We start from the raw sequence: 13,978 nt of genomic DNA on the forward strand, positions 1-13,978 counted from the left end.
GTGCCTTATATTCCCTAGATGATATCTTTGCCCATGCTAGACAACCAAAGACTTTGAAGTGTCTCACAATTGGTTTTGTGCTAGACCATCCATCTAAGGCATTATAAGGAGATCTATTAAGTATGTGATTGGCAATTCTTATAGCTTTGACTTCAAGCGTAGGATCAAGAGACTTAGCTTGTATCATGAAACTTGCCATAGACTTAAGAGTTCATAACCTTAGTGTTGTAACATTTCTCTTGTGCAAACTGAATGCTGCTAGATTCTAAAGATCAATACATATTTTCTTTCATTTTTCATCCTAAGAACTTTGATGGCTTTTTGTGATTATTGTTCAACACGACCCTTGAAGGCTAGAAACTTATCCAAGACTTCATTCTTATGATCAAGAAAGTAAACCCACGTATAGCATGAAAAGTCACCAATGAAAGAGAGGATATAGTGACCTTGGTGAACTAATGTCACTACAAAAGGACCTAGTAGTACCATGTGCACCAACTGAAGAAAAACTGGTGCTCTTGAAAACTTTCCTTTATCAAACTTCTCCTAAAGATGCAGATCCACTGAACATGTTGAACATTCACCTTTAGAAAAGTTGATTATAGGTAGACCTTTGACCATATTGTTTGAGCAAAGTTGATGAAGATAGTGGAAGGCAAGATGGTGATATGGCTCATGCCATAATGTACTTTGTGAATGAGATTGAGTCAATAAGGCGTGTGAGGGATACTTAGGCACAAAGTGGGAGAAAGAATACAACCTTGTGTTATGATTAACTTTCCCCATTGCAACCAATGAATCATCTTTGAGAGTGTGCAACATTACTGAATCTAGAAGGAACTCAACTTTACTACCATCTCCATAGTGAGTGATTTGGTAAATTGGGAGGAGATTAGAGCTAAGGTTAGGAACATAAAGAACATCTTTCAATTCCCAATTTTTCATCTCCACATGTTCTTTCCCTTCAACTTTCATTTTTGTATTATCTTCTACAAAGATGCGTGGTACCTTAGACGACTTCAATGAAGAAAACTCTCATTTTGAAGAACCCATATGATATGAGGCACCTGAGTCAAGAATCCATTCCACTAAAGAACTTGAGTTTGCCATAAGTGCTTGCCCTTTGCCCTTTGAATCTAAAGATGAAGATCCTTTCTCCTTATGAGCATTAGGTAGTTGAACATTGTGTTTCTTTATGATGTTTGTTAACTCATCAATCTTTTTATAATAACACTCATGTTCATCATGACCCAACTTCTTGCAATAGGCACACTTTTTCTTCTCCTTATTAGTGTCCCCCTTCTTTTCTGAATTTGAGGAAGACTTGCCTTGTTGATTTGAAGGTGGTGTTGTCTTTTTTGTATCCTCTTGTGTGTTATTTTTCCACTTCTTCTTCTTACCCTTTCCTTTATTCGAAGTTTGACTAGCTAAATTTTGAGAACCCTCATTATTGGCCACCAATGCCTTAGACTTGGATGATTGGAGAATCCCCATTGATTGCAACTTCTTTTCTTCATCATCCAACAGTTGAGCATAACAATCAAAAGTGACTTTCTAATAGGTAGCCCCTAATGTAGTCTTTGTGGTGTTGTAAGAAGAAACAAATGTGAAGTACTTAGATGGCAGCTTATTATAAATGAGATAGATTAACCTGTCATCTTTAATAGGACTACCACTACCATCAAGCTTCATTCTTTATTCATTCACCTTAATGATGAAATCTTGTATAGAATCAAATATCTTAGGATCTAGGGAGACAAGCTCATCTTTAATTTTGTAAACATCCTGCTTAGATGCTTTACCATATAGGTTTTTAAGGGCATCCCAAGCATCCTTGGATGTCTTATACTTCTCGATGTGATAAAGGATTTTTTCTTCAACCCCCAACATAATATCACCTAGGGCTTTCCTATCTGTAGATTCTTAATCATTAATTTCACTTTTAGATACTTGATCATATTTTTGGTTTAGGAAGGGTACCATCGACATATTGAGAAATTTTATTACGTATTAATTCATATCACATTTTAATAGACACGTAGCATAGTTATGTGGTGTTAAGTTTGGAAACTTAAAATTTCCCATGATGCAAGAATGAAAGAAAATAGCAAGAAAAGAGGAACACAACACCAAGAAACAACCCCCCTTTTCACTCAATCAAAAAACTCCCCAAATGAAATATTTTGGCACTTTATACTTAATGCAATTACAATAGCCACTTGCCAATTTTGGCCTTAGTGGATTTTTGATTTTTCTATTTACAACCTCCTTTTGGAGTTCAAAATTGGAACATTATAATGTATCTCAGATATACAACAATGTCGAAGTTATATCAAAGCATTACAATGTAGAAAAGGGCCTAGTTCTGAAAGTGATATTTTTGTCCACGCAAGCCTATAATTTGATTGCAGATATGGAAAGTAGATGAAAAATAACACACTTTCAATAAAAATGGAACTTGATTTCAAGTGCAGATGAGCCCGTATGGAGCAATTGAAGTTGCAAAATGTGAGATTAGACAAGTGCAGTTGCCAAAAGATGTAATTTCTAACAAATCCGTGCACCAAAACTAGAAAAGAATTATATTAATTTAGGAAATTTTAGCCAAAATCAAAAAAAAAATGCACCTAATTCGGACCCCAAATGACTGAGATATGACCTCCCAAAGTCGGATTGTTAAATCACAAATGAATCTAGAGAGTGGTCTAATCAGCAAAACACAAGGTTAAATTTTACATCCAAATGACCATCACAGTAGTTTAATTTGGCCTATGGATGATAGCCAAACAACTGTCAATTTTAAGACAACGAACTACTGACATCAGAAAAACATATCTGCCCAGATGATGTGTCATACAGACTAATGATGTCAACGTATACAGTCATACGAAAAATTTGATGCAGCAATGCGAGTTGGTTGAATAATTATTCAATATTTAAAATTTTAATATGAATTAAATACATCGATGACTCATTAGTTGTCATTTAAATTAAGATATTAAAAAACATCATTGATTATTAGCATATGCTAAGGTTAAACTTTAAATGTTTAGAAGAAGAATCATAACAATCATTAAATATCAAGAATTTCACAACATGGTAACTTATGTTATACACATGGTGGGGCATACTCATGTCTAATTATTATATCGATGTCCAAGCATACAAAAAGTTGATGAATACTACATTTATAGAAGAGGCACATTCCATATAAGGTAATGTGAAACTTAAAATAGGAATTGAAGTCATTTAACTAATGAAAGATTAATAATTTAAAATTTGAACAAAATTCAATTCATTGTATTTATTCAATATTTTGTCATTTCTTCTTTCTTTTAACATTTTTCTTATAATATTTATGTCGGTATTGAGTTAATGTATAAAAACTAAAGTACGTCACACATCACTTTTATTTATTTATGCACATCTCCAATCTAAAAGGTTTCTTTTACTAAACTACACTAATAGAAAAAATGTTGACAAGGGTCACATAGTGGCTTAGTACTTGCCTTCAACTTTATATAGATATAGTTTTAATTTAATAAATTTATTATAGTTTACAAAATATTTTAATTAATAAAAATATTAGATAATTATAATTTTCTATAATGATATTATTTATAATTAAAATTTTAAAATTTAGTTATAAATATAATTATTAATATATATCATCTATAATATTATATTAGCAATGTATTTAAATATGAAAATAATAATTTTTTTATAATAATAATATGTAATAGTATTTCTTAAGTTATTATATAATATACCAAATATTATATTATAAAAAATATTTAAATATAAAAAAATTAAACCAAATCATTTACATTAAAAATATTAAACATTAATGAATCATATTCACCTTAATAAAAACTAACTCTTAAAAATTATTAAATTATTAGTTTTACAATCCACCCCACTAAATTCAACCAATCAAATCTTAGAAAAATAATCTTAAAATTGTACTATTAATCTCTTAAAAGTATCACAATAGAACTTAGACTACCGCAAATACTAATAATTGCCAATGTGTTTCTATTTTTTTCTGAATTAAAATTGTGTGAATCTTTAAGAATTGTTTTGGATCACACTCTACAAAGCACCATCAAAATGAGAAACAGCAAGAAGATGAAAAATTGTGTTCTTTATTAGAAATGATGTTCTTTATTATAATTTTTATCTTTAGAAAGATGTGGTTCCTTTTTTATCAAGATATTGTAGAGTTCAGGCCAGCCACCGTCAGCCACCAATGCTTTGCTCTTTACAGGGAAAGAACGCACTATAACCTCTTAAATGATGTATAATTGGTAGGAAATTAAAAATTAAATCTATTTTGTGAACTACATAAAATAGTACATACCTAATGTACTCACCCGAATATGAATTGGGATAATAGAGGCCGGGTAGCTGTGTGACAGCCTGTGCTTTTGGCAAACCAACCTTCCTTGAAAACCATGAATTTCTCATGTTTCATTAGCTTGCAAGCATGAAAGAATTGTAATTGGAGACGACTGTACAATATAAAAAAATATTTTGTTTTTTCCCTGGAGATGGTAACATATAATTGGAAACTTAAAAAGATCAAAACACTAGTACAGCTATGTCAGGTAATAATGATACATATCTTTTCGGTGGGGTCACGTTTGTCAGATTGATATTACCCGAAACAATCATACACAAGTTCATCAGCGTCTTTATTGCTGCAAGAGTAATGCAGGTTAATTTTGGTCTGCTGAAACTATACAATAATATTTTGGGACTTATCAAATTGTGATTTTGACACTTTTTTTTTTTAATGAAGAAATGATCGTTTTAGTTTTTCAAAGTTTATAATAAAGTTTTCATTGATAAAAGATTATGCTTTAGATTCTTATTAAATTTCCCATGGTATTTAGCTTTCAAGTTAAGTTATTATAATTATGAAGTTTGCAGTTCTTTTAGGGTGATATTTAGTAATGCAAGAATATGTTTAGATGTTATTATATTATAATTGTAATAAATTATTATTTTATTATTATTTAATTCATTTATTTAACAAATATAGTAAAATAGAAATTTAAAATATGGAATATACAACAGAGACTATGTAAGGAAAAATATTAGAGAAAATAATGTTTCATATTTAATTATTATAATATTAATATGTAATTAAGTTGATAGGCTTTTCTCTATTTTTACATATTTTTGCGAGGTAATTGTCAGATAGGTTTATAGGGAAATTGTCACTTGCAAGTTTTTATATTTTTTTGGATAACGAATTTTTCATTTTGTCAATTATTATTTTCAACTCAATTAAAGGATTTTACTTAACCTTTATTTATAATAAAAAAACTCTATTATTTCTAATTCAATATCTAAGTTTTATTTTCTACTCCTCATTCGAAGGATTTTGTTTAATATTTATGTATAAAATCAAACTCTTTTATTTAAAAATGTTTGTGTAGATATATTTTCTTCATGTTTATTTAAAATTGTTTGTGAAGTGGGCAGGGTTTCTCTATTCATTTCCTTGATCAACATTGTTGACACCACGAGACAATTCATGCAAAAACTCAAGGTAAGTCTCTTGTTATGATTTTGTGAGTGTATTTATTGAATCTTTGAATCATTTTTTAATGTTAATATTTTTTTCATTTTTATAGGATTTATATTTTGTTGTCAAATGTATGAAATCTAAATATTTTTTGTTTTCTTATCAGAGCATAATGTATTTATGATAGTGTACATAGTTCTTGGTCAAATATACAATGTTTATGTCTTTTAGGCTCCAAATTCTACTAGAACTTTAAAGTGGGGTCCTCATTACATCTTTGGCATCCAAAAAGTTATATATTTTAGGCATGTAGGCCTATTGATGTTAAAATGTGATATCTAATAAGTTGTATATTTTACTAAGCCCTCATACTTAAGCATTGTATCTTCCTTTCTTTATTATATATATCCTTTCAAAATTTCTCCTTAGTCAATTGAAATGTATTGCATGACCAATCTAACTACTACAATATTTTTTTGAAGTAATTGATAGTAGCCAACAAGACAGGGGGCTAACTCTGAAGTACAAAAAGGTTGATGAAATAGCCAGAGGTAACCTCCTAGTCAACTAACCAATACCAACTTTAAACTTCAAAAAACAAAATATGTACATAGCCAACTTAACAGTACTAGTAGTCTTTAAACTAATATGCATAATAGATTGTAAAATAAACTAGCAACCCTTAAAGAAATTGTTGTTATAAGTCTCCTTAATCAACATAAACATAAAGACCTCATGTGGTACGAAGTTCATAGGCATAATCATAAACACAAAAAAAATAAGAAAAAGACATAGGGCTAGCTACCCTTTTTGAGCCCATGGCTATCATCTTTCCTAGGAACATCTTTGCCCCTATCATCTCCTTCCACTTTATTTGGGTTGTCCAAGATGGTCTTTAACCAATTCCCAACTAGGAATCCATAGATCACTCAAGTGGTCTCAGTCACTTTGTCCAAGTCCTTTTCCTCTTTGTTCTCCTACAAAAAATATAGGGTGGTGGCCACGGAGTGCATGACCTTGGTCATAAACTCCACCAAGGTTTCAAACCTCTAGCAAATAGTAGTTTGGTTGTCAGTCAGGTGCCTCATGGAATTCTCTAGCCTTTCTAGTCTCATGTTGCTATGGCTATGCTTTTCCTTCTTCTCAACACCTTTGGGAGTTTCTTTTCTCAAAGAGGTAATATCTTCCCCCACACTCCTAGTCGAGGTATCCTCGGGGGTGTCTGAGACATGGGAGGGACTTATAGGGCTTGGGGTAGGTTTTTTTCTTGAGGAATTCCCTTCTTTTTAGTAGGTTTGGTCTCACTTTTAGAGGAGTCAGAACTAGAATCATGTATTGTAAAGGGGTTGGGGGACTTAAACTTTTCCATCTAGGGACATTTTTTGGACCTCCTAGCACTTTTCTTACCCTTCCTAGTGTCTGAATCTAGCTTAATTAGGCTTATTTTAACCTTAGGGTTAAATTTTCACATCTAGGATAGGGGTTTTCTTGAACTTCATGTGGCTAGGGCCAAGGCCAGGGTCAAGGGAGGCTTGGGGGTGACAAAGGCAAGATGGTTAATGAAACATGATGGATTTAGGGCAAGATGTTGGAGATAAAGTTTATTCAATAGCCCTTGATGGATGAAGTATCTAAGGTTTTCCCCTCCTTGTGTTTCCTCCTAGCCTTAAGAATACAATCCTCCAGTGAATGTAATAATAGAAATGGGAAGGAGATGTGGTCTAGATTCCTAAAATGATTTAGGATGGGGAAATGGTAGTACTATAGTCCTTGGAAATTGTTCTCCAAGGTGATTTATCATATTATAGCATAGTAGAATACATCCTAGCACTTAGGAAGGGCAACCCAAGAAGACCCACCATGCATTTTCTCTAGTTCCTCCTTTCCTTTCAAGAATTTTCATAGGCTAGCTTCCTCATTAACCTTGGCCTACCCCTGCCATTTCTTTCCTTTCATAGAAAAATCACCGGTCCTCACAATGGTTTCCTTCAAAATATCAAAAATCATGACATTGACAGTCAACTTCCCATCCTTCCAAGTCTGCAAGAATTGCATAAATATAACCTCATCATGCTTCATCATACCCTCCATATACTATAAAAGGCCTCCTTCCTACATGTACACCATTGTTGACTAGTTTCAATGAATGTTATCTTCCACACCAACCAATTCAATTCGATCACTATTTCCCATACTATCAGCTAGATCAACCACTAATTCTTTAGACAACATAGCCTTGTTGCAGGTTCTAACATTGCTAGTTATTAATTGAAGAACCTTAGCAAATAAAATCAAAAGGCATTGCATGACCATCATAAGTCGACAATGTTTCCCAAAAAAATAAAACCACTCTTCATAGCATGTGTCAGCATTCTCTTTTCATCTGTAAACGACCATTGCTAGCTTTATCTTGTGTGAGAATTCATTAACCTGTCATTTTGCTCATTACTAGATTGTTCTCTACATCTCAACAAATCGACCTTCTACATCATTTTTTAGTAGTAATCAATGTTCACAGCATCTAAAATCATAATGCAAATTAGTAAATAATCATGCCAAAAAGTCCCTTTCTGAAATGCCCTATTCACACACACACATGGAGAAAAAAATGCCTACCACCTATTTTAATTATCCATATGGTATTTATGAAGGTATGTTCCCTTTCCATCACAACTTGAGTTAATGAAAACAACAATCTGATGTCATCCCATTCCACAAGGTGCATGAGACTATGGTCAAATTTAGCCAGCTCATCTGCCAAGAAATTTCACTCATGATATATGTGGCCAACGTGGATCTCTTGGAAGTCTTTCATCAAACTTTAGATATCATCGATTATATCTACAACCAACTAGTTGCTTCTGCCTTTACACTTAGCAGCCTTAATAATTAGCATTGAGTCTCCCTCAATAGATAACTTATTGACACCTCAAGCTCTTGCAGTTCCTAGACCCCAAAGAAGCACCAGCTTCAAGTTCATTCTTAGAGCCCCTTCCATAGTTACCTGTATAGATGACAACCATATTTCCAAAACTATTGTGAAGGATACCTCCCATGACAGTGCTACCCATTATAGTCGAATCATCAAAGTTTAGCTTGATCCAAGAGTTGGGGGGCAGGGGGATTCCACACCATCTTCTTTCTTTCCAAAACTCTAGAATTATCAAATCAAGCCAATATTGGGTCAACATTCCAAGCTACAGCCCATTTCATATCAATATTGCTCGAGGGGTTCAGGGGGGCTTCCACTACTAGATTCTATTGTATTCTTTTAGAAGCCTAATAGTAAGCTAGGCCGCCCCCCAATTGGTAGTGGCTTGGTCCCTAAAAATCTTGTTGTTCATCTCCTTCTAGATATTCTACGAAATATATGGGGGGATAATCAACCATATGTTTTTGAGGTATGGGTGATCCCAATGAATGAATTGTTTTAAATCTCTATCCATAAACCACTAAACCTCCCATAAAGCAAGAACCTCCCTCCAAACCTCTGTAGCAAAGGGGCAATGAACAAGCAAGTACCAAATTCAACTTCATGGAGACATGAAATGTAGCAATTAGCAAGTTGGCACCCTCCACGCTAGAGGTTGTCAATAGTGAGAATCGACCCATGTAAGGTCATCCACCAAAAGAATTTTATCTTACATAGGATCCAAGGGTGCTAGGATTTACACCAATCGACTTGCATCACTTATCCCCTAGGTCAAAGAGCTAGGCAAACTTAATTGTGAAGTCCCCCAAAGTTGTGAGTTTCCAAACTAAGGAGTCCTTCATATGGGCAAAAGGAATCTTGTAGTAGGACATCTTGTAGCTCATGAGCATGCTCCAACTCCCTCGGCTCAAGGTTCTAGAAGATAATCCATTATCGGTCAAGGGTTATAAAGTTTCAGATCTAGGGGCCATACAATCTAGTACATCCCTCTCATAGTGGTAAAAACATAGTTTATATGAAGGGGTTATCATAAATCCATTGGTCCTCCCAGAAGTCAATAAAATTACTATTCCCTAATATCCAGTGACACACTTTTCTTAGGATCTTTTGGGTATTAACAACATTTTTCTAGATCTTGGAACCCTAGGGGAGAGTCTGTGCCTAAGGGAATTAGTGAGAAGATAGACCTCTAAGATATTTAGCCAATATTATGTTCCACCAACCTCCCTAATATTTTACCAAATTCTAGCCAATTTTGGTTAAGAGAGCCCTATTCAAATGTCCAATTCTTCTTAATTTCAAATCTTGAAGATCTTTTGGATGACAAACTTTCTCCCAGCTCACCAAGTTCATTCTAGTCTTCTCTTTAGTGTCAGACCATAAAAAATTCCACTAGATCTTCTAAAGAATATCTCTTAATCTATCAGGGATTTTGAATATGGAGAGGAAATACATTAGGATACTTGTTGAGAGGCAGAGAGAAGATGGAATTTCCCAACATTACTCAAAAAAATTTCCTTCTAGCCTACCAACTTCCATTGAAAGCATTCAACAATACCATTCCAATATTGGAGGGGACTTCCTTTATGGTAAGTGGTAGGCCAAGATAAGTGTCAAGTAGGGATGCCTCTTGGAAACCAAGAATATTTGAAACCTTTTCTCTCAAACAAGAAATTCTCTTAGAGAAATAGAATTTTCTTTTCTAATAATTAATGCATTGACCATAGATCAGTGCATAGTGGTTTAGAGTGTCCTTCCATTCTCTGGCTTCATGTGTGGATGAGATGTTGAATAAGAAAGTGTCATCCACAGACTATTGGATAACTTATGTGGGGCACCAGGAGGTAGGTTTAATGCCCTTAATTCTACCAAAGTCAGTTAAAGAAACTAAATTTCTAATTAATACTTATGCCATAATAATAAAAAGGTAGGGATATAGGGGGTCACCTTGAAGCAATCATTGGGAGGAGGAATAGAAGTTGCCAGGGTGCCATTAACAAGCACCAAGAAACTAACAGAGGTAACAAAATTTTTAATAACTATACTAACCTTCTCACTAAAGCCAAGTCTAGCAAGTATAGAAAAGAGGAAGTCCTGCCTGACTTTATCATAGGCTTTGAAAATGTCCAATTTAAGGGCCATACCTAAGATCTTAGACATTTCCACAAAATGAATCACCTCATGAGTAGTTATAACCACATCGTGAATTTTCCTTCCAAGCACAAATCCATTATGGTATGGGCAATGAATTTTTTGAGGAGGGACTTGATGCAATTCACCATAACCTTAGCCAAAACCTTAGAAATAATATTACAAAGGTTGATGGGTCTGAAGTCCCCCAGTCTCTAAGGGTCCTTAATCTTGGACATGAGAACAATGAAGGTCTTGTTTAGATCCTTTAGTAGCTTTCCCACTCTAACAAAGTCTTGAGTAGCGTGGATGACATCATATTTGACAATGTTCCAAAATTACTCGAAAAAGGTAGGAGGATGCCATTAGGCCAATGAGCTTTATACTGATTCATACTAAAAAAAACCATTCTAACTTCATCCTCCTTGACCTTTCTAGTCATTTCCTCATTCATTCAGTTATTAATCATAGGTTGAAATGATCTGAGTAAATTAGCCTGGGTAACCAGAGGGTTGTACATTTCCTAGAAGTAGGAGTTGACTTTGTCTTCTATCTGTTCCACTTTGGTGATTTCTTGATCATTATCATCCAAAAACATGTTGATAGTGTTACACTTTTTCCTTCTCAAGGCTGATCTATGGAATAACACCATGTTTTTGTCCCCCTCCTCCATCCATTGTACCCTAGATCTCTATTTCCAAAAGACTTTCTCCCTACTCAAGAGGGTTTTCCATTTGTCTCTACACTCCCTCTCCCCCTGGTAATGTTCAAATGTATTTCTTCGCATAAGTTGATTTTAGAAAAATTCCAACTTTTCTTCAGTAGCCTTCTTTTATTTGGATAAACTTCCAAGAAAAGATTTACTCTATTCTCTCACCTCTTTTTGGATTTTGTCAAGTTTTCTAGCAATCTAGAAAATAGTCATGCCTTCCACGAAATCCCTCCACCATAATACAATATAGTCCCTGAACTCATTATGTGAATGCTACATGATCTTGTATCTAAAAGGCCTTCTTAGGGTAGGATATTGTTCCTAGGAGAGAAGTAGCATAGAGTGATCTTAAACGGTTTGCAAACATTCCTTTAAGGAGGTATGTTGGAGGATGTCCCATCTAGTAGAAATAAGGGCACTATCTAGCCTAACCTGGATCAATTTTTTCCCCAATTTTTTGTTAGACCAAGTGAAAGCAGAACCTTGGACATCAATATCAATCAGGTCATTTCTTCTAAAGAAATCCTCCAACTCTCCCATTTTTTATGAAGGGTAAAATGGGGTGTTAAAGTCTCCCATAAAAAAAAATTTCTTTGTTGCATGGATTTAGCCATAGTGGTTGCCTCATTCCAACCATCAAGCCTACCATTATGAGTGTTGTGGCTGTAAAAATTAAAAATAGTGCAACTGCCAGATTGGTTGGTGAAATTTGTGGCTATGAAATGGGTACTGAAAAAGATATCCACTCCCACCAAATTGTTAGGATTCTACATTGTACCAATGCCTCCAAAAGCACTACTAACATTACTATAGGTATATCTAGGTCCTAGCCAAACATATTTGGCTACTCTCAACAACACTTGATCAATCAATTTCACTTCCTGCAAAAGAATCATATCAGTTTTGAGTTCAATGATTTTCTATTTGACTTCATACTACTTCTTGGGGCTATTCAACTCCCTCACATTCCAAGATATGATATTCATCTTTTGTGGTTCTTGGTATCCTTTAGTTTTTTTTGTTTCCCATGTGCAATATCCTTTTTTAGTTTGTTTTTGGCAGATGTTTGTGATCCAAGATCTCCCAACCTTCACAGATGAACCAACATCCACCTTAATCCCACCTCTATTCTTCCTCTTTAGGACTATCCAATCAAAATCATTGCTATAGAAATCTATTGGATACACTTATTCAATTGTGTGTTGTCTTTGATGCTACACAAATCTCATATCAGTTATCAGTTAGAGTCTACTAAGCTCACAACGTTAGTAAAGAAGGTTTATAGTGTCTACCGAGTGCTCTTGAGCTTTACCTTGTGCAAATAGTTTACCAAGCTTCCAAGGTTGATAAAGGAAATTTAGTTGTTACCAAACTTACTCACTCATCAAAGGGAAATGTGGCAAAGACAGTTCTTACCAAGCTCTCAAGGTTATCAAAGGAAATTCAGTTCTTAACAAGTTCACTTAGTAGACAAAGGATTTTGTAAATTTTGCAATGTTAACCGAGTTGAGATGGTTAACTCTAGAATTTTTTTTAGAACAATGTTTATCAACATGGTTCGGCCAATGAAGGATTTCATTATTTTGTGAAATAAAGTTTATTTGTTTAATGTAATATTTGTAGCCGACTGATGTATGGTTTATTGGTGCGAATGAGCCAACTTGATAATCTGAATGGTATATATAAGAGGTCAAGTTGTGAATTGTAAGTGTGTGTGATGGATTTGATATGATGTCAATGTGAAGGAGGACTAATTATTGTGAGAGAAAATTTTGAACGATGATTAGAGATCATTGAGGAGAAGCAAAGCTATATCTGATCAAGGAGAATCTATTGGTATATAATAGAGATCTATAATTAGCAAGTTCAGTTGCATCATATTCAAGTCAATTCATTGTTACTTTCTAACCATTGTAGTAGTGATTTTAAAATCTATTCATAGAGTTGGTTTAACAGCCATTTTGTAAATCCTCTAACAAGGTGATAGTTTAGTTGAATTGTTCTAAAGACCTCTAGCAAGGCCGCTCTTAATAGGGTGATTAAACCCTCTAACAGGGCCAACCCTAACAGTGTGTTTTATAACCTTTAATAGGGTTGGCTCCTAATAGGGCTCACTTCAAAAGAGTGAAAATTGGTAGCTAGTTACTTGGTGGCTTTTCCCATATTGAGTTTCCACATTAAATCTAGTGTCTCTTGTGTTCATGTTATTTTCTTTTATGTGCATGTTAATAAGTATGAATACTTAAAGATTGGTAACAAGTTAATCTACTGAGTTACAACAATATTTTTGAATGTTTACTGAGTGATAGCAATAAGTAACTTGTTGACATCTAAGGGATTTGTGGATTTATTTTTATGATAACTAATTCACCCCCCCTCTTAGTTACTCCATCTATAATTCCAACAATTGGTATCAGAGCTTTTGGTACTTGCAGGAATGATTTCAAAGATCTAAGCTAAAGATCAGGATGTCTTACAACCTAGAAATTCCAAGACTTAACAGGGACAACTTCTTAGCATGTAAATGATTGATTAGACTTCATCTTTCTTCTATTGGTGATACAAGACTTAAGTACCTTGATGAAAAATATGCAGAACCTGTTGGCATATTATTTGTCAATAATATTGCTAAAAAGAAGACTCACAACAACATGATGATAGATATTGCATT

Source organism: Cupressus sempervirens, chromosome 4 (assembly GCF_028749045.1).
Source record: "Cupressus sempervirens isolate cs-2001-9-10 chromosome 4, ASM2874904v1, whole genome shotgun sequence".
Classification (NCBI taxonomy): Eukaryota; Viridiplantae; Streptophyta; class Pinopsida; order Cupressales; family Cupressaceae; genus Cupressus; species Cupressus sempervirens.